Raw genomic sequence first — 24,679 nt, 5'->3', positions numbered from 1 at the left:
AGTTGTATGGACAATGTATGGTCCTTGGCCAGAATGTGCTGAGTTTTATCTAGGTCAGCTCCGATCTGCTTCCTAAATGAGACTTGAAATGACTGCCACTCGAAGTGAAGCTCTGCAGAACTGTCTGGTCAAGAGAGGTGATGTGGTCATGGGCTTCCGCTGGTCTCCTGGGGAAGGGGACACCTCCATTGGGACTGAAGCAAGCCTGATTGACCTAGAAGGCCAGTCTCACCAGAGCACAGGAATGTGGGGTTGATGTAAGCATGTTAGGCAGCCAGTGTGGGGATGACATTGTTTCCAGCAGATGGCTCTGTGTTTATGCTGTGGGGAAGAGGAGGAAAATGGTCCCACACACCTCCTCTGTCCTAGCTCCTTTGTCCCCTTGTTGTGAACACTGCCTCTCAGGGATGCTCTCCATGATGAGTGTATAATCGCCCCACTGCGTGCACCAGGCGATGTACAGGTCACTGTTTCCATACCATCTGCCTGTAAGTAGTTTGCTGCCTTTTCTCAAGGATTAGGCCAGTGCCCTCAGGGCTGTATCCCAGCCAAGCCTGCTAACCTTTGAAACTCCACATTCTCGGGGTCTGGATCGCTTGGTTAAGTGTCCGAGTCTTGATCCTGGCTCAGATCATGACCTCGTGGTCATGGGCTTCTCTCTCTCCCTCTATTCCTGCCCCTCCCTTGCATGTGCTCTCTTTCTCTCTCTCTCTCTCAAAATAAATAAACTTAAAACAAATTTAGTGGCATGGAATACCTTATTTAGGCGAGATTTCCTCCCTGAGGGAATGGCGGGGGTCTGTCAGTTAAATTTCCAGCAATGACTAGGAATTTCATTGCTGACTGGTTAAAGGTTACATTCCTACAGGAATGAATTTAGGGATAGTGACATGAGGCCTTAACGTAAGTAACTCCATGATGGTCCTGTGAATTTTCTTTACATTCCAAACCCATATTTTTGCACATCAATTTTTTTTATTAAAAACATAACCCTAAATAATATTTTAGCCATCTACTGCCAGCCCGATGATCATATCCTGTAAAACTGTGACCATTTCCTAATCATAGATGAAGATCAACTCTGTGGCTCTAAGATTTTTGTGACTCTAAATTACATTGATGTATGTTACTTAGATCTTTGTGAGTCTAGGTTACTGCTGGCCTCCTGAAATCTTTGACCCAGGGACACCCAGCCAGGTTTCTGAGCCATCACTTAGGCACAGAAGCACCCTTTCCAAGTCACCTCTTCCTAAAGTGTGTCTTTCCCTCTGGTGCTTCTGGGTCTTACCCTTTTGCAGATCACAAGCTGTGATGGACATCCCCTCATGAAAACCTGTCAAAGTGGACGAGAGAAACCTGCTTGCCTGTGACTGCCACTTCATGGTCACATATTTTCCTTCTGAAACCCCTTGAACACCCTATCATTCTTCCAGACTTTGAACATCTCTTTGATTTGGAAATATTTCATTCTCTTGTATTCCTGCTAAAAATATGCGTGAAAATATTAAAGCAAGGATTCTTTACAATAAGTGAGCCAGTCACAATGATCCATCTGGCCGTGTGTACGTATGTTTTCTTTTTTGGACACTCTTCAGGCATGATGTGAAGTACATCCTGTAAAATCTGAGTATCATTCATTATCTAGGATAACCGACTTTATGGAAAGCCATTTAATGACATGTTCATTCAAGATCCGAAAAACACTTAATTTACATACCACATAATACAGTGGTGTATACATACGTCATTATCTTAAAATATGTAAAGTGGATGTTTCTATGAAGCGTATATCATGCATTCAGTTTTCTGTACCATGAATGCTATTATTTAAATTACACAATAGTAAGAACAACAAGACTAGGTACATGGCCATCACTAGTAACTAATACTAGAACTAGTCATATAATATTAGGTGTTGAAAACATAAAACCATGATTACTAATAGTATTTTCAATCATGGTGGGCTTCTAGTTACCAGAAAAATTGGGAAGATATTATTGAGTCTCCACATACATCAGAGTGTTTTCTGACTATTGATGTCCTCTAAGTCGATACATGATCACAATCAATATCCCAAAGAGATATGGTAGTATTAACTAACTTTATATTTGTATTCAGATTGCTTCAGTTTTAACCTCTTCTGTCCCAGACTCATCCCAGCTGGCACATTACAGTCATCCTGTCTCCTTCGGCTCCACTTGGCCATGACAATTTTTAGATTTTTCCATATTTTTCATGATCTGCAAAGTTTTGAGGGTACGTTTGTAGAATGTACTTTGTAGAATGATCTTTGGTTGGGATATGTCTAACGTTTGTTCAAATGCTTAGGCTGACTACTGTGTTTTGGAGCAGAAGATCCAGAGGCATAGTTCCATCCATAATTATCACTTCACATAAAGGTTGTTTACTCTGAAGATTTGGGTCTTTTGTGGTTCTGTACAAATTTTAGGACTGTTCTAGTTCTATGAAAAATGTTGTTGCTATTTTGATGGCGATTGCATTAATTGTGTCAGTTGCTTTGGGAAGTATAGACATTTCCATGAAATTTGTACTTCCGATCCATGAGTATGGAATATCCTTCCACTTTTTTGTGTCATCTTGTATTTCTTTCATCACTTTTTTATAATTTTCAGAGTATAGGTCGCTCACCACCTTGGATAGATTTATTCATAGATACCTTATTATTTGGTGTACAACTGTAAATGGGACTGTTTTCTTAATTTCTCTCTCTACTGATTCGTTATTGTCTAGAAATGCAACAGATTTCTGTACAATGATTTTGTATCCGGTGACATTGCTGTATTCATTTATCACTTCTAGCAGTTATTGGGTGGACTCTTTGGGGTTTTCTATATATAGTGTCATGTAATCGGCAAAGTGTGAAAGATTCACTTCTTCCAGATTTGGATTAGTTTTTCTTTTCTTCCTTTCTTTTCTTTTCTTTTGTCTTTTCTTTTCTTTTTTTTCTTTTCTTTTCTTTTACTTTAATTTACGTTGTTTTGTTTCGTTTCATTTTGTTTAGTTTCATTTCATTTGATTTATCTGCTGGCTGTAGCTTGGACTTCCAGTGCTATGTTTATTAAAAGTGGTAAGAGTAAACATCCTTGTGTTTTCCCCGACCTTATAGGAAAAGCTCTCAGATTTTCTCCATTAAGGTTGATTATAGCTTCAGGGTTTTCATAGAAAACATTTATTGCATTGATGTATGTTCCCTGTAAACCTACTTTAGGGGGTTATAATCATGAATGGATGTTGTAGTATGTCAAATGCTTTTTCTTCATGTATTGAAATGACCGTATGGTTCTTTTCTTTTAACGTTTATTAATTTTGAGAGAGACAGAGTGTGAGCAGGGAAGGGGCAGAAAGAGAGTGGGAGACACAGAGTTCGATGGAGGCTCTTGGCTCTGAGTTTCAGCACAGAGTCTGATGTGGGACTTGAACTCACGAATCATGGGGTCATGACCTGAGCTGATGTCAGACTGCTAAAGGATTGAGCCACCCAGGTGCCCCGATCATATGGTTCTTATCCTTTCTCCTGTTGATATATTGTATCACATTGATTTGCAAATACTGAACCACCCTTGCAGCTTGGGAATAAATCCCACTTAATTGTGGGATATATTTACAGTTGTTATATCTCCTTTTGGACTGTACCCTTTACTGTTATATAACGTCCTCCTCTGTCTCTTGTTATGTACTTTGTTTTAAGTGTATTTTTTCTGATACAGTATTGCTACTCTAATTTTTTTTTTCATCCGTTCTTACACCCTATGTCTCTAGATTGGAGCATTCATTCCATTTACCTTCAAAGAAATGATTGCTATGTATGTATGTATGTATTGCCATTATATTACCTGTTTTCTTGTGGTTTCTAATGATTTTCTCCGATCCTTTCTTGTCTGTCTTTCATGTTTTGCTTATTTTCTTTAGTGAAGTATTTTAATTTATTTATCTTTATTCTTAGCATATTTGTGACTGGTTTTTGATATATGGTTACTGCTGGGTTATTTACATAACCTCTTCTGCGTTTAGCAGTTTGTATGAAGCTGATGGTCATTTACCTTGGAACCCATTATGTTCTTCTCCCTAGGTTTTTGGTAGATGTTATTATATTTCAAATCCATATCTCTGAGTTCCTTAACTATTTTTTACAAAAATATTCATGTTTTACTTGATTTGTGTCTTTTACCTCTATAGTGTCACTTTTGGTCTCTCCTTTCCACTCAAAGAGTCCCTCTTCATATTTCTTGCAGGACTGATTTAGTGGTACAAACACCTTTAGTTTTTGTTTGGGAAAGTCTGTGTCTCCTTCCATTCTGAATGATAGACTTGCTGGATAGAGTATTCTTGGCTGCTGATTTTTCCATTCAGCACTCTGAATATGTGATGTCACTTGCTTCTCGCCTGCCAAGTATCTGTTCAGAAATCTGGTAGCTAGCCTTATGGGTCTTCCCTTCTAAGTGAAGGTCTCTTTGTGTTGCTGCATTTAAGAGTTTTTCTTTATTGTCACTGTAATTTGCAAGTTTGCTTACAATATGTCTGGATGTTGGCCTGATTTTGTTCATTTCGATGTGAATTCTCTAGCCTCCCGCATGGGGATGTTTGTTTCCTCCCCCAATTAGGGCATTTTTCAGCTATTGTTTCCACAAATAAATTTTCTGCTGCCTTTTCTGTTTCTTCTGAGACTCCTACAATATCAATATTGTTATCTTTGCTGTAGTCACTGAGCTCCCTTAGTCTCATCTCACGTTGCAGAATTCTGTTCTCTCTCTTTGGTTCAATGTGATTAATTTCCATTACTCAGTCTTCGAGGACACTGGTTTGCTCCTCTGCTTCTTCCATCCCTTTGTTAGTTCCAGCAAGCATGTCTCTCCTTTATCGTGTCCTCAATGTCTACTGTACTATTTCTTATCTTAGTCAGTCTCACTCTTCTACTCATTTCACAACTCTAATGAGTACCCTTATGATCATTGCTTTCAAATCTGTATCAGGTATGTTACCTACATCTCTTTGGCTTAGATCTCTGGCTGTGACTTTGACTAGGTCTTTCATTGTGGATAAACATCTCTGTGTGTCCATTTTGTCTGTCTCTCTGTCTCTATTTGTCTGTGTTAAGAAAGTCAGCTGTACCTTCTGCTCTTGAAACTAATAACGTTATGAAGAAGAGGTCCTGGAGAACTCAGCAGTGCACATCTCCGTTTATAGGACCTGGACCTTCAGGAGGCTATCGTATAGGTACTGTTCACAGCCTGCTGCTGTGTCTGGGTTACTTTTCCTGTTAGTGCAGGTGTCTGCACTGACTGCGTGCTGTTTTGGGCTGTGCTTTGTCTCAGTGGTGTTAGTGGGACCCAGGCAGGCCAGCTGTGGGGTTGTATGTCCGCTGGATAACTTGGGCACAGGGCAGGAGTGTTAGCAAAATTTCACAGGGCTACAAGTCCTATGCCAGATTTCCCGATGTCCTTTGGTGGCTGGGGGCTGTGGCCCAGCGGTGGAAGCTAGGGGCTTGAGGATATGCACAGAGCATGTCTGTGCCTGGGGACATGTGGCTTAGTGAGACAGATGAGGGTGTCTGGATATGTACAGCTGGGTGAGGTGCAGATGTGCACAGCATGTTGTGGCAGCTATGCATGCAGCTTGTCAGACAGGGTACCCTTGTGGTTTGAAAAATGTTTGCCCTGAGACCAGCAGGCTTGGTTTGGTGAGTCCCCTAGTGAACCCTTGGGACTGGTGCACTGCTAATGGGTTAGTTAGCAAGTGTCTGTGCAGCCTCACCCTCTTGTGGGTGCTTCTATGCTTATTCTGGGAGGCTGGGGGAGAAGAGTGGTGCCTGTGAGCTCCCTCATTGTTGGAGAAGTCCTCCAACACACTCCAGAATCAGCATGAATACATCTGTCTCCTGTTTCCTCGGCATTGTGTAAAATGCCATGTTTACATTGCCTCTCTACACATGCAGGGATATGGCTATCACTCATCCTCCTGGATCTCCCAGTGCTGGGTCAGCTGACCTCCAAACCTCCTGTATCTGAACACAAAGGCATTCAGCCCCTCTAAGTTTTAATGCCCAATGTTATGGAGATTAGTCTTCCCTGTATGACCTCCCTGGTGTGAGGGCTCACTTTTTCTGCCCCTTATGCAGGCAGACAGCCTCCACCTTTCTGACATTCCTAACCTTTCTGATGCAGCTTCTCTCTACTTCGGTGTGGAGTTTGTTCTGCCAGTCTTTGGATCGCTCTTTGGTTCATGGACTTGAATGTGGATGTTATGCATTGAAAATATGGGACAGGGTGAGCTCAGGGTCCTCTTACTTTGCTATTATTAATTTTTTAAATGTCTTATTATTTTGGATTTTTGAGACATGGGAAGACAGACTCATATCACACATGCACTTCAGGATTGGAAAGGAACTTTCCCACATTTGCTTCTATTATTTTATGTTTTGAAACTCTCTTTAATGAGATATGATTACATATAACAAACCTCAAGTTAAAGGGTATACTTTGATGAGATTGAGGGTACAGGACCATGGGTACAGCACCATGAAATCATATGGTTTCTCCCTAAACCTTCCATCATGATCCCTTTGTGTCTAATGCTAATGTTGCTTTTGAAGTAAGGACTACTTTTTATTCCACGTTTTCACATATTGCCCAGGTGTCTGAAAGCTGGCATTGGGGTATCTCCTTTTCCGATAGTCTATATTCCCATAAGTTTTGAAGTCGGTTTACCTTGGACTTTTGCTTCTATTGTATCTCTCTGTATGTTCACATGCTCTCGTTGCAATACTTTAATGATTAGGTCTTCATCATCGCTTTAATTTTCACCAAATGGTATGAGCTGCAGTTCCACTTATGACAGAAGGCACAGGCTTCCTGTGATATGTATTCAAGAGCAAGGCAGATATCCTGAGCACTTGAGCTGAGAATGTCACCCTGTCTTTTTGCCAGCCCTCTTCCCTTCCCTGCGAGACAAGAATCTCCTTTTGTTCACACAGAAATGTGGGTGAAGTCAGTAGAAAACGTTGCCTTCTCTCCTCTTCCCTTTATATCTCAAAATCCTTGCCACTATCTTCTGCCTTTCCCTTTCTCTGACTCATTCTCTCAGGCCCACTGTTCCACTCCAGCCATGATCAGGGTGTCCTCCAGCTGCTGGCCTCTGCCCTGTCCATCCCTCAGTGAGAAATCTGGAGTAGGATTATGCATTTCACAGGACTGATCAAGAAATATGTGATCCTCAGAGCCCTCCTGCACAAGGTTGCTGTCGTGGAGACATGGCATCCTGGGTGAGGATCTGACGCCATGTGTGGCCCCCTCACTCATCTCCCACAGTCACTGCTGGTCCCTGATCCTTACCCACCATTAGAAATCAGCCATATGCTAGGGTCAGGTACCTGTCTATCTGACCCCAAGCACCAGGAGTCAGTGAATATTTCTAAAATAAATGAGCACAAGCACCCCATGCATCTAGATATAGGAAGTTACCATCACCCCAGAAAACTCTCTCGGGCTCCTCTGCAAAAAGGGCGATCTTGCTACTATCCTCCATCACTGGAATTTCTGCTAGTTTGTTACCTGTGTGTATAGGAACCGCACTGTGTGCATTCGATGGGGGGTGAGAGTAGGTCCTCCTAGAAGCAAACACTGAAACAGAGACAGAACAGTAAAAGTACTATTAAGGGATACTAAGAAAAACAAAGTGGAGAGCGCAGGGTGAGCAGAGAAAGCATGCGGGCAGATCTGACACATTTTTAAGATATATAATCACCATACTCTGTCACCTCACACAGTCCTCTTCAAATTTCAAAATAGTTGTCATATAAGACAGTGAGATTTACGAGATTTGGGGTTATTTCCCTATGGTCTTATGTTTTCCTATATGCATTCCCTCTTCGGTACTTAATCTGTGGCCTCAGATGAACACTTTAGTGTGTGGATGCATCTGCGAGTCTATATGTAATGGAATATGATTGTCTTCAGATCTCAGATGTAGAACTCTGATATACACATTCTCGTAATTATCTTTTTCTTTCTTTGTCTGGTAAGGCCTGAATCTTAATAGAATAAGTGTGCCGTTGTCTTCTTTAAAGTGGCAATCCCCAATCCCTGGGAAGAGGCGTTAACCATCTGGTTTAATGAACTTCTGTGACCATATTTTTTTGATGATCATTTGTGTGGAGATATCTTAATTGAAACTGTGAGAAGGGTGAGTGGATATTTCCCAGACATTTTGCAGATGCATTCTGTATTCAATGTCTTCTTTTCATTATGTCCTTAGAAACAATTATTACCCCTCTTTCACAGATAACCCATCTCAGGCTCTGTGTAGGTCCCACTGAGAATTGGTGTTCTGGCTGAGATAGCAGGAACACAGGGAAACCCTCGGGATATTGTGATAGAAGTTTAAGGAGATAGATGCAATGCCATTGTCAGGTTATGTCAGGGGTCCAGCAGGGGTGGCATCTGGGCATCCCTGAATTGTAGGTCTACCCAGGCTAAAGGCCAATGCAGGCACTCAGCTGATCTAGATCCTGTCTTCACTTTTAGTCTCACTGAAGGATATGAACTTAGGCAGACAAGCATTTCCTTAAGACCAAGTTAAATTTCCTATATATCCAGGGCATTTTTTTCACCCATAAATATCCAGAACCTTCAGACAACGCAGGGAGACAACAACCTTTTTAGATGATCACCTGGGTGCACTTTGACAAATATGACATTTTGGAGAGGAAGCTTGCATTGTGCACTGAGAGTGATCCCACATAGCAGCTCCGTGTGGAACTCATGCTCCCTGCTCAGGCTGTGGTCAGGAATGGCCTGCAACTGCATCTCACTGAACCCAGTACCCTCCCCTCTGCACCTCCTCAAACTCTGCTTACTGTCCTCTAATTTCTCAAATTTCTATTCCTGTGTGATTCAAGTTTCCCCCATTCCTTCACTGGTGCTTCCATTGTGGTGACCACAAGGTCTGTGTCATATAATGCATGTGCCCCATTTCACACAGGACACCTAAGGCACCTACACTTAGGGGTGCATCTCATCCTTCACAGAACTCAAAACATTGTGTCTGTAAAATATGCACCAGTACGCCCGATACATCTGTCTTTGTGTAAAAATCCTCTTTCTTTTTGACAGGAGAAACCTAAAGCTGACCTCATTACGGGAAAATGATACAGTCCATTGAACATATGTCCTGAGAAACTTGAGATATGTTACAAAGTCCTCAGGCAGTTTTGCAGTTGAATTGCCAAGCCCTAACAACCATCTCTACATTTTTCCCACAAAGTGTTTCACGAAGTAGATGAATATGCTTTAGAAATCCCTAACCACTTCAGTTTATCTACCCAAATAGAGGAGGCGGGGGATGGGGGGGGTGGTTCATAGCCCATGACTGGTGATGAAGGACTGTCCATGGGGTTGGGGTTAGGGTTAGCGGTTCGGGGTTAGTGTTAGGATTAGGATTAGATGGTTAGATTTAAATGTTAGGATTAGGGTGAAGGTTAGGTTTAGGGTTTAGGGGCTAGGGTTGGGGTGATGGTTAGTGTTAGGGTAGGGCTTACGTGTTAGTGTTAGTATCAGCATTAGCTTCAGGGTTAGGGTCACGGTCAGGGTAGTGTCAGGGTCAGGGGATAGGGGTTAGGATTTAGGTTTTATTGTTTAGAGTTTAGGTTTTAGGTTTTGGGGTAGGTTTTAGGTTTTTGTGGTTACGTGTTAGTGGTTAGGTTTTAGGGTTATGGTCAGTGTCAGTGTTTGGTTTAGGGTTAGTGTTTAGGATTTATGGTTTACGGATTAGGGTTAGAGTTTAGTGTTCAGGTCTAGGGTTTAAGTTTATGGTTACAGTTAGGATTTGGATTAGGATTTGGGGTTTAGGGTTCAGCGTTTCGGTGTAGGGTTTAGGGTTAGTATCATTGTTGCGGTTCGGGTTAGGGTAGGTCAGTGCCATGGTTTGTGTTAGGGATAGGATTTAGGGCTATGATTCAGGTTAGGGTTTGTGTTTGGGTTAGGGTTAGGAAAAGTAGTTAGGATTAGGTCCTAGCACATTGCAGGGACTGATCCCACAGCATTGCAGTTGTCTCCCCAAAGGGCTGAGTAGAGGTTCCAAGGTCAGTTTCCTGTCAGGATTAGTCTTTTGGTTCCAATCCAGACAACTGTATGGGAGAATGTTCTAGCAGGCCTCAGGAATATTCTCGGGCAGCTGCAGCCAGCTTTTGGAAACGACATGGTGATGTTCCAGGTTCTAAGCCAAGTGATCCTGCACCACTCCTGTACCTAGGGCGTGGTTTTGTCATACTTTGTTATTGGGTCTGCATGGGTAGAGAGCCTTAACTAGGGTTATGGTTTGTTACACGGACGCCGCCAGGGCGTAAGCAACTCTAGTTTCGTGATCTCCCTCTAGGGCTGAATTGCGGACCCATGCGACGTTGCTTCTCAACTGTAGGGTTAGGGTTGAGATAGTGTTAGGATTCGGTTGAGGGTTCTGTTAGGTTTAGGCATAAGTTTAGGGTTATGTTCCAGGAGATCTAGTCGCTGAAACCAGAGCAGTGCAGTTGTTTCCCTGAAAGTCTAATTTGAAGGAACAATGGAGGGTGCCGATTAGGATTAGTCTTTGAGTTCCAAGGCTAGACAACTGTATGGGCCACCAGTCAGGTAGGCCTCTGGAAATCTCTCTGGAGCTCCAACCGGTCCTTCAAAAGAACATAGTGTATTATGTGTCCTATGAGGAGTGATGCTGCACCGCTTGTGTTCCCCAGGCATGTGGTGTTGTCATACGTTGTTATTGGGTCTAATAGCGAGAGAGCCTTATCTAGGGTTAGGGTTCGGTCCAGTGACGTTTCCAGCTCCAAGTGAAACCAGTCTTGTCATCTCCCTCGAGGTCTGAAGTGAGGGCCAATATGACGATGCGGAGCAATTGTAGGGTTTGGGTTCGAGTTAGGTTCTGTTTCAGTTGAGGTTTCTGATTAGGTTTAGAAGTAGGGTTCAGGGTTTGTTCCCAGGAGGTTCAAGGCGCTAAACACATAGCAGTGCACTTGTCTCCCTGAAGGGCTGAGTTGAGGGCACAAGGGAGGGTGCCGGTCAGGATTTGTCTTTGGGTTCCAAGGCCAGACAATTCTATGGGCCACTGGTCGGTTAGGCCTCAGGAATACTTTCGAGCACCTGAATCCCAGCCTTGGAAATGACATGGTGATGTTCCAGGTTCTATGTGGAGTGATCCTGCACTGCTTTTGGACCCCAGGCGCGTGGTGTTTTCAGATTTTGGTATTCGGTCCCCATGGGAAGAGAGCCTTAGCTAGGGTTAGGGTTTGGTCCAGGGACGTCACCAGAGCTGAAGCAACTCCCGTCTCGTGATCTTCCTCGAGGGCTGAAGTGAGGGCCTAGGTGATGGTACGGGTCAAGTGTACGGTTTGGGTTCGAGACTAGGTTAGGTTTTGGTTGGCGGTTCTGGTTGGGGTTAGGGTTATGGTTAGGTCCCAAGAGGCTCCAGGCACTGAACCTACAGCAGTGTGGTTGTCTACCCAATGGGCTGAGTTGAGGGCTCAAGGGAGGGTGCTGGTCAGGATTAGTCTTTGGGTTCCTATTCCAGATATCTCTATGGGCCACTTGTTGGGTAGGCGTCAGGATTCCTCTCAGATAGCTGCAGCCGGGTTTTGGAAACGACATGGTGATGATCCAGAGTATATGTTGAGTGATCCTGCACCATTTCTGCACCCCAGGCGCTTGGTGTTGTCAGACTTTGGTATGAGGTCCCCACTGGGAAAGAATCTTAGCTTGTGATAGGTTTCGGTCTAGGGACGTCGCCAGGGCCAAAGCCACTCCAGTCTTGTGATCTCCCTCGAGGGCTGAAGTGAGAGCCCATGTGACGGTGTGCTCAATGTAGGGTTAGTTTTCGAGTTAGGGTTAGGTTTTGCTTGAGAGTTCTGGTTAGCATTAGGTCCCAACAGGCTCCAGGCGCTGAAGCCACAGCAGTGCAATTGACTCCCCGAAGGGCTGAATTGAGTGCACAAGGGAGGGTGCCCTCAGGATGAGTCTTTGGATTCCAAGGCCAGACAACACTGTGGGCCAGTGTTCGGGTAGGCCTCAGGAATACTCTTGGACAGCTGCCACCGGGCCTTGGAAATGACATGGTGATGTTCCAGATTCTATGCTGAGTGATCCTGCACCGCCTCTGGACCATAGGCTCGTGGTGTTGTCACTTTGGTATTGGGTCCTTATGGGGAGAGAGCCTTAACTAGTGTTAAGGTTCGGTCCAGAGACAACACCAGGGCCGAAGCGACTCCAGTCTCGTGATCTCCCTCAATGGCTGAATTGAGGGTCCATGCAACGGTGTGAGTCATGGGTTTGGGTTCGAGATACCGTTAGGTTTCTGTTGAGGGTTCTGGTTAGGGTTAGGGTTAGGTCCCAGGATTCTCCCTACACTGAACACACAGCAGAGCAGTTGTCTCCCTGAAAGGCTGAGTTGAGGGCACAAGGGAGGGTGCCGCTCAGGATTAGTCTTTGGGTCCCAGACCATACAATTCTATGGACCACTCATCAGTTAGGACTCAGGAATTCTCTTGTGCACCTGTACTCAGGCCTTGGAAATGACTTGGTGATGTTCCAGTTTCTATGCCGAATGACCCTACATCGCTTCTGGCCCCCAAGCACATGCTGTTGCGAGACGTTGGTGGGTCCCCATGGGGAGAGAGCCCTAGCTAGGGTTAGGGTTCGGTCCAGGGATGTCCCCAGATGCAAAGCAACTCAAGTCACGTGATCTCCCTCGAGGGCTGAAGTGAGGGCCCATGTGACGGTGCGGGTCAAGTGTAGCATTAGGTTTCGGTTGAGGGTTCTGGTTAGGAATAGTGTTAGGTCCCAGGAAGCTCCTGGCACTCAGTCCACAGCAGTGCAGTTGTCTCCCCGAAGGCCTGGGTTGAGGGCACATGGGAGGATGCTGGTCATTTTTAGTATTTCCGTTCCAATTCCAGACAACTGTATGGACCATTGGTTGTGTAGGCCTCAGCAATCCTTTCGGAAAGCTGCAGCCGGGCCTGAGAAACAACATGCTGAGGTTCCAGGTTCTATCCGGAATGATCCTGCACTGCTTCTGGACCCCAGGCGTGTGGTGTTGTCAGACTTTGGTTTTGGGTGCCCATGGGTAAGAGCCTTAGCTAGGGTATGGTTCCATCCAGGGTTGTCGCCAGGCTGAAACAACACCACTGTTGTGAATTCAATGGAGGGCTGATGTGTGGCTGTGAGTCTGCTGCAGAGTTAGTGTGCTAGATACAGTTAGGTTTAGGGTGAGGGTTATGTTTAGGTTCACCGTTAGGGTTAGGTCCCAGGTGAGTGAAGGCAGTGACTCTACAGCAAAGCAGTTGTCTTCCTGAAGGCCTGAGTGCAGTACAGAAGGGAGGGTTTTCGTTAGCATTAATCTTTGGGTTCCAAAGCCAGACAAACATATGGCCCACCCTTCGGTTAGGCCTCAGGATTCTTCTCGTGCAGCTGCTGTCGTGCTTTGCATATGACATGGTGATGTTCCACGTTTCATGCCTAGTATTTATGCACCGATTCTCGATCCCATGTATGTGCTGATGTCAGACTTTGTAAATGAGTCCCCATGGGGATAGACACTTAGCTAGGGTCAGGGTTCAGTATAGGGAAGTCGCCAAGTCCGAAGCGACACCAGTGTTTTGAATTCCATGGAGGGCTGAAGTGAGGGCACATACGCGGCTGTGAATCTGGTTTAGAGTTAGTGTGCTAGATAGGGTTAGGTGTAGGGTGAAGGTTGTGTTTAGGGTTACAATTAGGGTTAGGGTTAGGTCTCAGGAGGCTCTAGGCACTGAACCCACAACAGTGGTGTTGTCTCCACAAAGGGGTGAGTGGTGTCCCCAAGGGAGGGTGTCAGTCAGGACTAGTCTTTGGGTTCCAAGGCCAGACAAATGTAAGGGTCACCCTTCAGGTAGGCCTCAGGATTCGTCTCGTGCAGCTGCAGTCGCGCTTGAAATGAGATAGTGATGTTCCACATTCCATGTCGAGTATTTGTGTACAGATTCTCGAAACCTTGTGCATACTGTTGTCAGACTTGGAATTGGGTTCTGACGGGGAGAGAGCCTTACCTAGGGTTTGTGTTAGGTCCAGGGAAGTCAGCAGGAGTGAATCGACTCCAGTTTCGTGATCTTCCTCGAGGACTGAATTGAGGGCCCATGCGAGAGTTCGGGTCAAGTGTAGGATTTGGGTTAATGTTAGGGTTAGGTGTAGGGTGAAGGTTATGGTTAGGGTTACGTTAGGGCTAGGGTTAGGTCCCAGGAGTCTCTAGGCACTGACCCCACCGCAGAGCAGTTGTCTCCCCGATGGGCTGAGTGGAGTACACAAAGGAAGGTGTCAGTCAGGCTTAGTCTTTGGTTTCCAATGCCAAACAAATATTGGGCAAGCTTCATATAGGCCTCAGGAATCCTCTCGTTCAGCTGCAGTTCCGCCTTGAAAATGACATAGTGATGTTCCACGTTCCATGTCAAGTATTTCTGCACTGATACTCGAACCTATGTGTGTGCTCTTGTCAGACTTTGGAATTGGGTCCCCATGGGGACAGAGCCTCAGTTAGGGTTAGGTTTCGGTCCAGGGGCATCACCATGGCAGAAGCCATAGCAGTTTTGTGAATTCCATGGGGGGCTGAAGTGAGGGTACGTGCGTGGCTATGGGTCTGGTGTAGCTTATTGAGGTTGATAGGGTTAGGTGTAGGGTAAGGATTATGTTTAGGATTAGGGTTAGTTTTAGGTCCCAGAAGACACCAGACACTGATCCCATAGCAGAGCTGGTGTTAACCCGAGGGGCTGAGTGGAGTACACAAGGGAGGGTGCCGGTCAGGATTAGCCTTTGTCTTCCAAAGCCAGAGAAATGTATGTGTCACCCTTCGTGTAGGACTCAGGAAGCTTCTCGTGCAGCTGCAGTCGCGCTTTGGAAATGACATGGTGATGTTCCACGTTCCATGCCAAGTATTTCTGCACTGATTCTCGAGCCCATTTGTGTACTGTTGTCAGACTTTGGAATTGGGTCCCCGAGCCTTAGCTAGCATTAGGGTTTGGTCCAGGGAAGTTGCCAGTCCTGAAGCAACTCCATTTTCGTGATCTCCCTCGAGGGCTGAATAGAGGGCACATGCGAGGGTGTGGTTCAATGTAGGGTAGGGTTAGATATAGGGGTAGGTGTAGGGTGAGGGTAATTGTTAGGGGTGCAGTTAGGGTTATGGTTTGGAAATAACATGGTGATGATATATATTCCGTGCCAAGTATTTCTACACCTGTTTTCGAACCTTGTGTGTGCTATTGTCAGATTTTGGACTTGTTTCCCCATGGGAGAGACACTTATATAGGTTTAGGGTTTGGTCCAGGAATGTCACCAGGGCCAAAGCAACTCCAGTGTTGTGAATTCCATGGAGCTCTGAAGTCAGGGCACATGCGCAGCTGTGGGTCTGGTGTAGACTTAATGAGATAGATAGGGTTCGGTGTAGGGTGATATTTATGGTTAGGGGTACTGTTAGGTTTACGTTTAGGTCCCACGAGACTCCAGACACTGACCCCAAACAGAGCAGGTGTCAACCTGAAGAGCTGAGTGTAGTACACAAGGGAGGGTGCCTGTCAGTCTTCGTATTTGGGTTCCAAGACCAAACAAATGTATGGGCCACCCTTTGGGTAGGCCTCAGGATTCCTCCCGTGCAGCTGCAGTTGCACTTTGGAAGTGACATGGTGATGTTCCAAGTTCCATGCCAACTATTTCTGGATCAATTCTTGAACCAGTGTGAGAGCTGTTGTCAGACATTGGAATTGGGTCCCAATGCATACAGAGCCAGAGCTAGGGTTAGAGTTCGTTCCAGCGGTGTGGCCATGGCCGAAGAGACTCCAGTGTCGTGATCTCGCTGGAGGGCTGAATTGAGTGTCCATGCGAGTGTGCAGGTCAAGTGTAGTGTTTGGGTTAGAGATAGGGTTAGGTGTAGGTTGAAGTTTACGATTAGGGTTATGATTAGGGTTAGGGTTAGGTCCTAACCCAGCAAGCTCCAGGCACTGAACGCACAGCAGAACAATTGTATCCCCGAAGGGCTGAGTATAGGACACAAGGGAGGGTGCCTGTCAGGATTAGTCTTTGGGTTCCAAGGCCAGGCATATGTATGGGCCACCCTTCGGGTAGGCCTCAGGAATCCTCTTGTGCAACTGCAGTCATGCTTTTGAAATGACATGGTTATGTTCCATGTTCCATGCTGAGTATTTTTGCACCGATTCTCGAATCCTTGTGGGTGCTGTTGTCAGATTTTAGAATTGCGTCCCCATGGGGAGAAAGCCTTAGCTAGGGTTAGGGTTCAGTCCAAGGAAGTCGACAGGGCTGAAGCGACTCCAGTCTAATGATCTCCCTCGAGGGCTGTGTTGAGGGCCCTAGAGCAGGTGGGGGTCAAGTATAGGGTTCAATTAGAGATAGGGTTAGGTGTAAGTTGAGGGTTATGTTTAGGGTTATGGGTAGGGTTAGTTTTAGGTCCCAGGAGGCTCCAGGCACTGAACCCACAACAGTGCAGTTGTCTCCCCGAAGGGCTGAGTGGAGTACATAAGGGAGCGTGCCGGTCAGTATCAGTTCATAAGATCCAAGACCAGAGAGATGTTTGGGCCACCCTTGGAATAGGCCTCAGGAATCCTGTCGTGCAGCTGCAATCACACCTTGCAAAAGAAATGGTGGTGATGTTCCATGTTCAATTCCGGGTATTGTTGCACCGATTCTCGAACCCGTGTGCGTGCTGTTGTCAGACTTTGGAATTGGGTCTCCATGGGGATAGACACTTAGCTAGGGTAAGTGTTCGGTACAGGGAAGTTGCTAAGGCTGAAGCGACACCAATGTTGTTAATTCATGGAGGTCTGAAATGAGGGCACATGTGCGGCTGTGGATCCGGTTTACTTTTCATGTGCTAGATAGGGTTAAGTGTAGGGTGATGGTTATGGTTAGGGTTATGTTTACGGTTAGTGTTAGGTCCCAGGAGGCTCTCCATCCATGTAGTTTCAAATGGCAAGATTTTATTCTTTTTGATGGCTAAGTAATATTCCAGGGTGTGTGTATGTATGTATGTGTATACACACACACACGCACACACACACATATACATACCGTGTGTGTGTGTGTGTGTGTGTGTATGTACGTCTGTATCCATTCATCCATCGATGGACATTTGGGCTTTTTCCATACTTTGGCTATTGTTGATAGTGGTGCTATAATCATGGGGGTGCATGTGTCCCTTCAAAACAGCACACCTGTGTCCCTTAGATAAATGCCTAGTATTGCAATTGCTGTGTCGTAGGATAGTTCTCTTTTTAGGTTTTTGAGGAGCCTCCGTACTGTTTGCCAGAGTGGCTGCAGCAGCTTGCATTCCACTATTCATTGTTCAGTAGGATGTTCTTTATTCTACAAGTATTTGTTATCTTTCCAAATTTTTTCTGGTGGTTGATTGCGAGTTTCATAGCATTGGGGTCTGAAACTGTGCACGGTATGATCTCTATCTTTTTGTACTTGTTGAGTACAAGTAAACATAAAATTATTTATGTTTACTTATTTTAGAGAGAGAGACGCAGCATAAGCGGGGGAGGGGCAGAGAGAGAGGGAGACAAAGAATCCGAAGCAGGCCTCAGGCTCTGAGCTGTCAGCACAGAGTCCGACACAGGGCTCAAACTCACAAACCATGAGATGACGACCTGAGCTGAAGTCAGATGCTTAACTGAATGAGCCTCCCAGGCACCCACTTTAATGAAATTTTAAATGACACCGTTCAAAGTGCACTTGCTACCTTGCAAACTCAGAGAGAGAGAAAGAAATGTGAAGAATCAGGAAGTGGTTAAGAGTTGGCTGCTGAGTTTTACCGTAATTTGGCTTTGGAGGGTTTTTGTTCATTGGGTGAAGTGAGCACAGCATATTTGCCTGCCATTTACCACAGTAGACAATGGGCCTCTGGGAGCCAAAACTCTTTCTGACCAATGAGCTGGAATTTTACTAGGACCGCCAAGATGAGATTTGCTATTTCAAGGACCAGGAGTTATCTTTTATTTTCACAACTAGGTAATTATCACATCATTCAACTTTGCCCTCCAAGATATGTAGAAAATACCCAAATATAGTTGAGAGAGAAAGGGTGATAGCCAAAGTGTATAATCCTTTCCCTTTAAAAAATATGTTTAAATTATGCTTTATGATTTTTTTTAAATTTTAGTGAGGGGGCATGCAAGTGGGGGAGAGGGGCAGAGGGAAAGAGAGAGAATCTTAAGCAGGATTCACACTCAGTGTGGAGCCCAACACAGGTCTGGGTCACATGATCCTACAATCATGACCTGACCCAAAATCAAGAATCTGATGCTCAACTGACTGAGCCACCCAGGTGCTCAATAGTCTCTTTCTCTCTGAATGCTGAATAGTAAATTTTCAACGTGAATGGGGGATAAACATGCATACATACATACATACATACATACGTATATCACTAAGAAAGCCATGAGTTGTTAGACATGAACTATTTTCCATCATCTTTGTCTTCTAGTTATATTCATGCCTCAAGGTGTTTGTTGATTGCAATGCACGATCTTGCTGTGTGAGGTACAAACTGTTGTGTGATCAGTTTTCCGTGAAAGTCTTTCCTCATATCTGTCTTAACCACAAGATGCAAATGTTGAATTCAAGGATGTAGAGCTAAGAGCCTTGAGGTCCAATAACTGTCAACTAGAAGTTATATTCTCTGTTGGGGAGAAATCCCCATATGATGGCAATGACTTTGCATTGGTAAGGGAAAGAATACTTTCATGCCTTCGTGGTTCTTGCCTTTTTTCTGTCTCACCAAAATCAAGACTCAGGTCATGTGCACGTTTATCAAGAAAACACCTTTTTTTTTTTTTCCAGAAAATAAAAACGCCCTGGAAGACAAGTGTGATGCATTGAGGTCTGTGAAAGCCACAAAGGAAGCAAAAGTCAAACAGCTGAAGGAGAAAGCACATAACCTGGAAGAATTCTATGAACAAAGAAAAGTGCCTACAAAAAAGTAACATGGGGGCGCTTGGGTGGCTCAGTCGGTTGAACGTCCAAATTCGGCTCAGGTCATGATCTCACGGTCCATGAGTTCAAGCCCCATGTCAGGCTCTGTGTTGACAGTTCAGAGCCTGGAGCTTGCTTTGGATTCTATATCTTCCTCTGGCCCTACCCAACTCGCACTCTGTCTCTATCAAAAAATGAATAAACGTTAAACAAAATTTAGAAAAGTAAGATGTTCATGTGAGAACTGTCACAAGGACCGGATTGTATGGGAGAACATGGCAGCCAGTAGAGATAATTGTATTTCTTTTGGAACTGGGTCCAGAGTATTTTTGCCCAATGCATTCAGTAGTATTGGACCTTCCCTTCCTACCTTGCTTTCTGTAATGTAACCTGCATTTTCCTTTCTGTCCTAAGTGCTTGCCACACATTGTGTCATGTTTTGGGGGTGGAAGAGGGAAGGTACCATCATTAATAACTTTAATACCTGGATCCACTCTGGATCCACCTACAATGTCCTACAGGTTTCAATCGCATCACACTGTTTTGTCACCCAGCAATTAGGTCATTTTTCTTCAGGACCAGACATGGGTCAAAAATGTGTGGGGAAAAAAATGAATTATCTTGCTGCAGAAACAATGGAAGTTGCTTTCTGGAAAGTGGGTAGGGGTACCAGCAGTACTGGATCCCTGCATCCATTCTGCCAGTGAGATTGCTCACTGCAGGCCCAATCCCTAAGAAAGTCAAGTTGTTTCCTGTCCCCTGACTTTTTAAGTGTAACTCTTCTGAGTCTTGGCCAAAGCCCGCAGCTTCACTAGGGCTCATCTTTGCTGGCCGCCCCTGAACTACACTTGTTTACTTCTAAGTCTGTGCCCATAAAGTTGTTCAGCTTCTTTGCCATTCAAATGTATGCCCCCCACCTCAATGATGAGTCCTAGGGAGTTTGGGTCCAACTGCCAGGCTGGCTTTGTCCTGGGCTTCCTTCTTCTCCATCTTGGTCTTGTGTGTCTTTGTGGGGTTGTCAGACACTTGGTGCATTCAGTAACATGTTTCCTCCTTTGTACAGTATTTCCTTTTGTTCTCAGGAGGAGATGCGGGACTTTAGAGTCCCTCACTCGTGTTGGAAAATGAAGTCTTCTCTTCCCTGGAGACTCACCTTATATTTGTCCTTCCCACAGCTGGGGCTGGGGTTAGGGCTTGCTCTGTCTCACTGGCATCTTGTTTTTGTTAACTCGTAAGCACTTTCTGTGAGTGGGTGCAGCACCCTGACCACCTCTCTATCTTCAACCCCTTACAACAGAGCCACTACATTACAACCACTCCAGCGAGCATTTGCCGAAGGACTGCCTGAGAGGCCAGAAGGAAATGCATGTTCCTTTCTCTGTCTAGTGCTTTTGTGTCATTTTCTAAGAGATTTTCAATTTTGCATGTGATTCTTGAGTACATCAAGTGTCAAGTTGAAACCATCTCAATCAACACCACAAAGAAAATAGTCTGAGGGTAACACAGCAACCCAGCCTTGCCAAGCATTGCCTTTTGCTGCCTTCATTATCAATGGAATGAGTCTTGTTAAAGTAGATTTGGCTCCATGAAGTTGAGAGTTTTCCACCTGAAATCTCTTTCCTGGAAGTAATCCCAGACTGTGTGACAGTTCATATCATGTTGTACGTCAGGAGATGATGTTGTTCTAAGATTGGCCTTTTGAAGGTGGAGGCAGGGGTTGCAGTCCTGAACTCTAGCGATGTCTGGGAGTGAGCTGCAATGTTAGTGAAACCATATTCTGGAAGGTCGTCTTTCAGGTGATTGCCTGTGTCATGGTACAACTTTTGGACTGAGAATCAGGGCTCCCCATGGAGGTGTAAGACTAGTGATGATCCCCTGTTTCATCCTAATGGGTACAGTTGGTCAGATATGGTTTTTCACTCACTGATGAAATGAGTCTTCACCATCTCAAACAAAAGACCAACTCTGGGAAGGCACAAAGTACAATGTTATTTGATGACTTTATGATAAAGGAGAGGAAACGAGAACTAGAAAGACAGTTCCAATAGTAGAGACGTGGCAGCAGACAGAAGTTGAATTTTCTTGAACTTAAATGGGGTGCTCACTTCATTTCTCTGATTGGGTTGTCAGTCTGTGCATTTATGGGAGAATTGGGGGAAAGGATATTTGCATAGGACTTCAAGAGTGCTGGGAGGTAAAAAGGGAGAACCTCTGGACCTTGTTCCTGACTGTGTATGTATCTTTCCCATCATAGGAAGCTGAAAATGACACTGTGAACTGGCGGCAAAGAAGAATCAGCTGGCAGCTGCAGGTAAAATTTGAAAATAGCTACTTAAGGGGCGCCTGGGTGGCTCAGTCGTTTAAGCGTCCAACTTCAGCTCAGGTCATAATTTCACAGTCCGGGAGTTCGAGCCCCGTGTCAGGCTCTGTGCTGACAGATCAGAGCCTGGAGCCTGTTTCAGATTCTGTTACATCTCTCTCTGTCCCTCCCCCGCTCATGCATGTGCTCACTCTCTCTCTGTCTCAAAAATAAACATTAGGAAAAAAAAGAAAATAGCTACAGAAGAAATAAACAAGTACAAGTGAGTTCAACTAGTAATTACCAGCAGCTCATGAAACCGCTGTTCATTTTTTGGTTTTTAATCTTTGTGCAGTGTTTAAAGTCAACATATGCATAGAGTATTAACAGATAAAAAAGGTAAGTTTAGAAAGAATAAAACAATTAAGTTTATAAACATTTGCAGATCTCAAGTAGTGGCCAGACTGTGTGGAAACTTTGTCCATGCTAACATTCCTCGGAGGTGGTGTCAATTGTCATCATATGTAGGAAAGCAGTGTGTCATACAATGAATCATACCCATCAACGTGGTAGTGCCATTTCATGGCCCTCATCTTTGCAACCCTGGGAAACATGGTGAGGATATAAGTTATAGAAGAATAGATCTTTATGATAAAAGACACTTGTCACATGATGAGTTAGAGAAAGATTGAAAATGGGAAGGAATTCTATGAACTCTGAACCCTACAGGCATGGAATAATGAGTAAGAAAAAGATGTAACAATAGCTTTGATCCTACTGGTCATTGATAATCATGTGCAAAGTGTTTCATGTGTAAGAATAAATTGTATCCTGGGACAAATATGAGGTTGTTGGGAACGTGGGCAGCTTATTTAAAATCATACCCAATATCGGGCCTTATCTGACAAGAGCAATTGTAACTCACAGGCAACAAATTGAACAAACACGGGAACAGCTGCAGCAGGCAGAGCTCCCCTTTAGATACCAGGTAACCTGAGTTCTGCCTGACATACTGAACCCTTAGCACCTCACGCGGGTGAGTGTAGTGGCCCTAGGAATCCCTGACCACGGGCTTTTCATTGTTGGCTTTTTCAGCTTGCAGTTCATGAGAAGAATGCTCAGGACAACTAGGTAAGTGTTTTCTTGTTTCCTCCTCTTTCTTTGGTGCACAGTGTGGCACCACCTTCCGACTGAAGGTGGATGTGTTTTTTCTCCCCCAGATCAAGACTCAGATCTGGGACAGGGAGATGGCGGAGCAGGGCAGGGAGGTCGCTTACTTGAAATACAGGTGTGGTCATTTGACTTGCGTTTTTATGGGTGTTTCCAGGGATGACGCCTGCACTGTTTGTTGTCTAGTAGACGACGCGGTGTTGCAACTCTTATAGAAGTCCATTATTTTTCTGTATCCAAGACTGGACGGGATGGAAGCAAAGAGGCTGCCTGAGGGATACATGAGGCAGAAACCAATCACTGCAAGAACCCTCCACGGAGAGGTAAGGAGCACGTTGTGATGTGCCACAGTCTAATTTCTGCTGTGCAGCCTGTTCCTGTGTGTGATCATCGTGTGGTCTGGAAAGAATCACAAGCAGTAAGGACGGCAGGTGGTCTGAAGGGGTGACAGAAGGGTGTTCTCCTCTGCTGCCGCAGACAGTGAGGCACTTGTCCCTGTGACTGGTGGAGCTCATGCCCCTCCTCTGACGGTGACCCTCCCACCTCCTCTAACACAATCAGCAAATCTAAAAGGCAACTGAATGGAATGGGAGAAGATATTTGCAGGTGACATATCAGATAAAGGGTTAGTATCCAAAATCTATCAAGAACTTAATCACACCCAACACCCAAAAACCATATAATCCAGTGAAGAAATGGGCAAAAGACATGAGGAGACACTTTAACAAACATGATATCCAGATTTGTCACACGTGAAAAGATGCTCAACCTCATTCCTCATAAGTGAAATACACATCAAAACCACAATAAGATATCCCCTCACGCCTATCAGAATGGCTAAAATTAACATCTCAGGAAACGACAGATGTTGGCAAGAATGCATATGGAAGGCTTTTGCAATGCTGGTGGAAATGCAAAATGGTGTAGCCACTCTGGAAAATAGTATGGAGATTCATTACAAAAACCAAAAATAGAACTGCACTAGGACCCAGCAATTGCACTACTAGGTATTTACACAAAGGATATACTAACGCTGACTCGAAGTAGCACATGCACTCCAATGTTTATAGCAGCATTATCAACAATAGCTACATTATGCAAAGAGGCCAATTGACCATTGACAGATGAATGGATAAAGAAGATGTGGTATATTCATACAATGGAATATTACTCGGCGATCAAAAGGAGTGAAATCTTGCTATTTGCAACAACGTGGAGTGAACTGGACTTTATTATGATAAGCAAAATATGTCAGAGAAAGACACACATCATATTAAATTCCACAGATGAGAGAATTCATAACACTGAAGAACGTAGTGAAAGGAAAGGAAAAATAAGATACAAACAGAGATGGAGTCAAACGATAAGACACCATTAAATATAGGGAAGAAGCTCAGAGTTCCTGGTAGGGTTACTGAATAGGGGTATGGGCTAAATGGGTGATGGGCATTAGTGACAGCACTTGGGATGAGTACTGGATATATTTTGTAATTGATGGATCACTAAATTCTAATCCTGAAACTGTGTTCCACTATAAGGTAACTAACTTGAGCTTAAATTTTAAAAAAGAAGAAATATTAAAACTAAGTAGAGAAATACACTACCAGTCAAAAGAAAAGAATATTTAAATCGGGGTGTTTGAGTGGGAATGAAAGACCAAAATTGTTACAGACAAGAAAGGATCAGAGAAAACAAGATACAATGGCAAAACAACTAGTAGGGCACTAAATATATACCTATCAATAATTACTCTGAATGTAAATCGACTAAATGCTCCAATCAAAAGACCTTGGATAGGGAGTCAGAATGGACAAAAAAAAAAAAAAAGAAAAAAAAAGAAAAGAAACAAACAAACAAAAAAAACCACCCAAGGCCTATCTAGGTGCTGTCTACAAAGCCTTATTTGGACTTAAGTCACCTGCAGATTTAAATTGAGGGAATGAAAAAACATTTATCATGCCAATAATATCAAAAGAAACCCATTAGCAATACTTATATCGGACAAAAAAACTTTAACCCGAGACTGTAGTTTGGTACCCTTTAGGTCAATACCAAGTAGTAAAATTGCATGCACCCAAAATGTATAGCAGCTTTATCAACAGTAGCCAAATTATGGAGAAAGCCCAAGTATCCATCAACTGATGAAGGTATAAAGAAGTTGTGGGGCCTGTGCATGTGTGTGTCTGTGTATTCATGTATATGC

The 24,679-nt window shown here is 44.3% G+C and overlaps 1 long non-coding RNA gene across 8 annotated transcripts in view; it reads left to right on the top strand.

The window, feature by feature from the left end:
* The window catches only part of LOC128776230 (uncharacterized), a 31,099-nt gene extending 8,258 nt beyond the window's left edge, over window positions 1–22,841 (top strand). Inside the window, exons 2-7 of one of the 8 annotated variants that reach the window (XR_008421344.1) lie at window positions 18,876–19,014; window positions 21,262–21,318; window positions 22,234–22,294; window positions 22,402–22,437; window positions 22,527–22,594; window positions 22,718–22,834. This is a non-coding gene — a long non-coding RNA (uncharacterized LOC128776230). Of the gene's footprint in view, window positions 1–18,875; window positions 19,015–21,261; window positions 21,319–22,233; window positions 22,295–22,401 lie in introns of all 8 variants that reach the window. The other 7 variants (XR_008421343.1, XR_008421342.1, XR_008421345.1 and 4 more) reach the window with 7 other exon arrangements.
* The last annotated feature ends 1,838 nt before the right edge of the window (window positions 22,842–24,679 follow it).

The sequence above is a fragment of the Panthera pardus genome, unplaced genomic scaffold, assembly GCF_024362965.1.
Source record: "Panthera pardus isolate Hobbes unplaced genomic scaffold, ASM2436296v1 HiC_scaffold_12, whole genome shotgun sequence".
Taxonomy (NCBI): Eukaryota; Metazoa; Chordata; class Mammalia; order Carnivora; family Felidae; genus Panthera; species Panthera pardus.
This window is presented reverse-complemented; position numbering and strand designations above follow the sequence as displayed.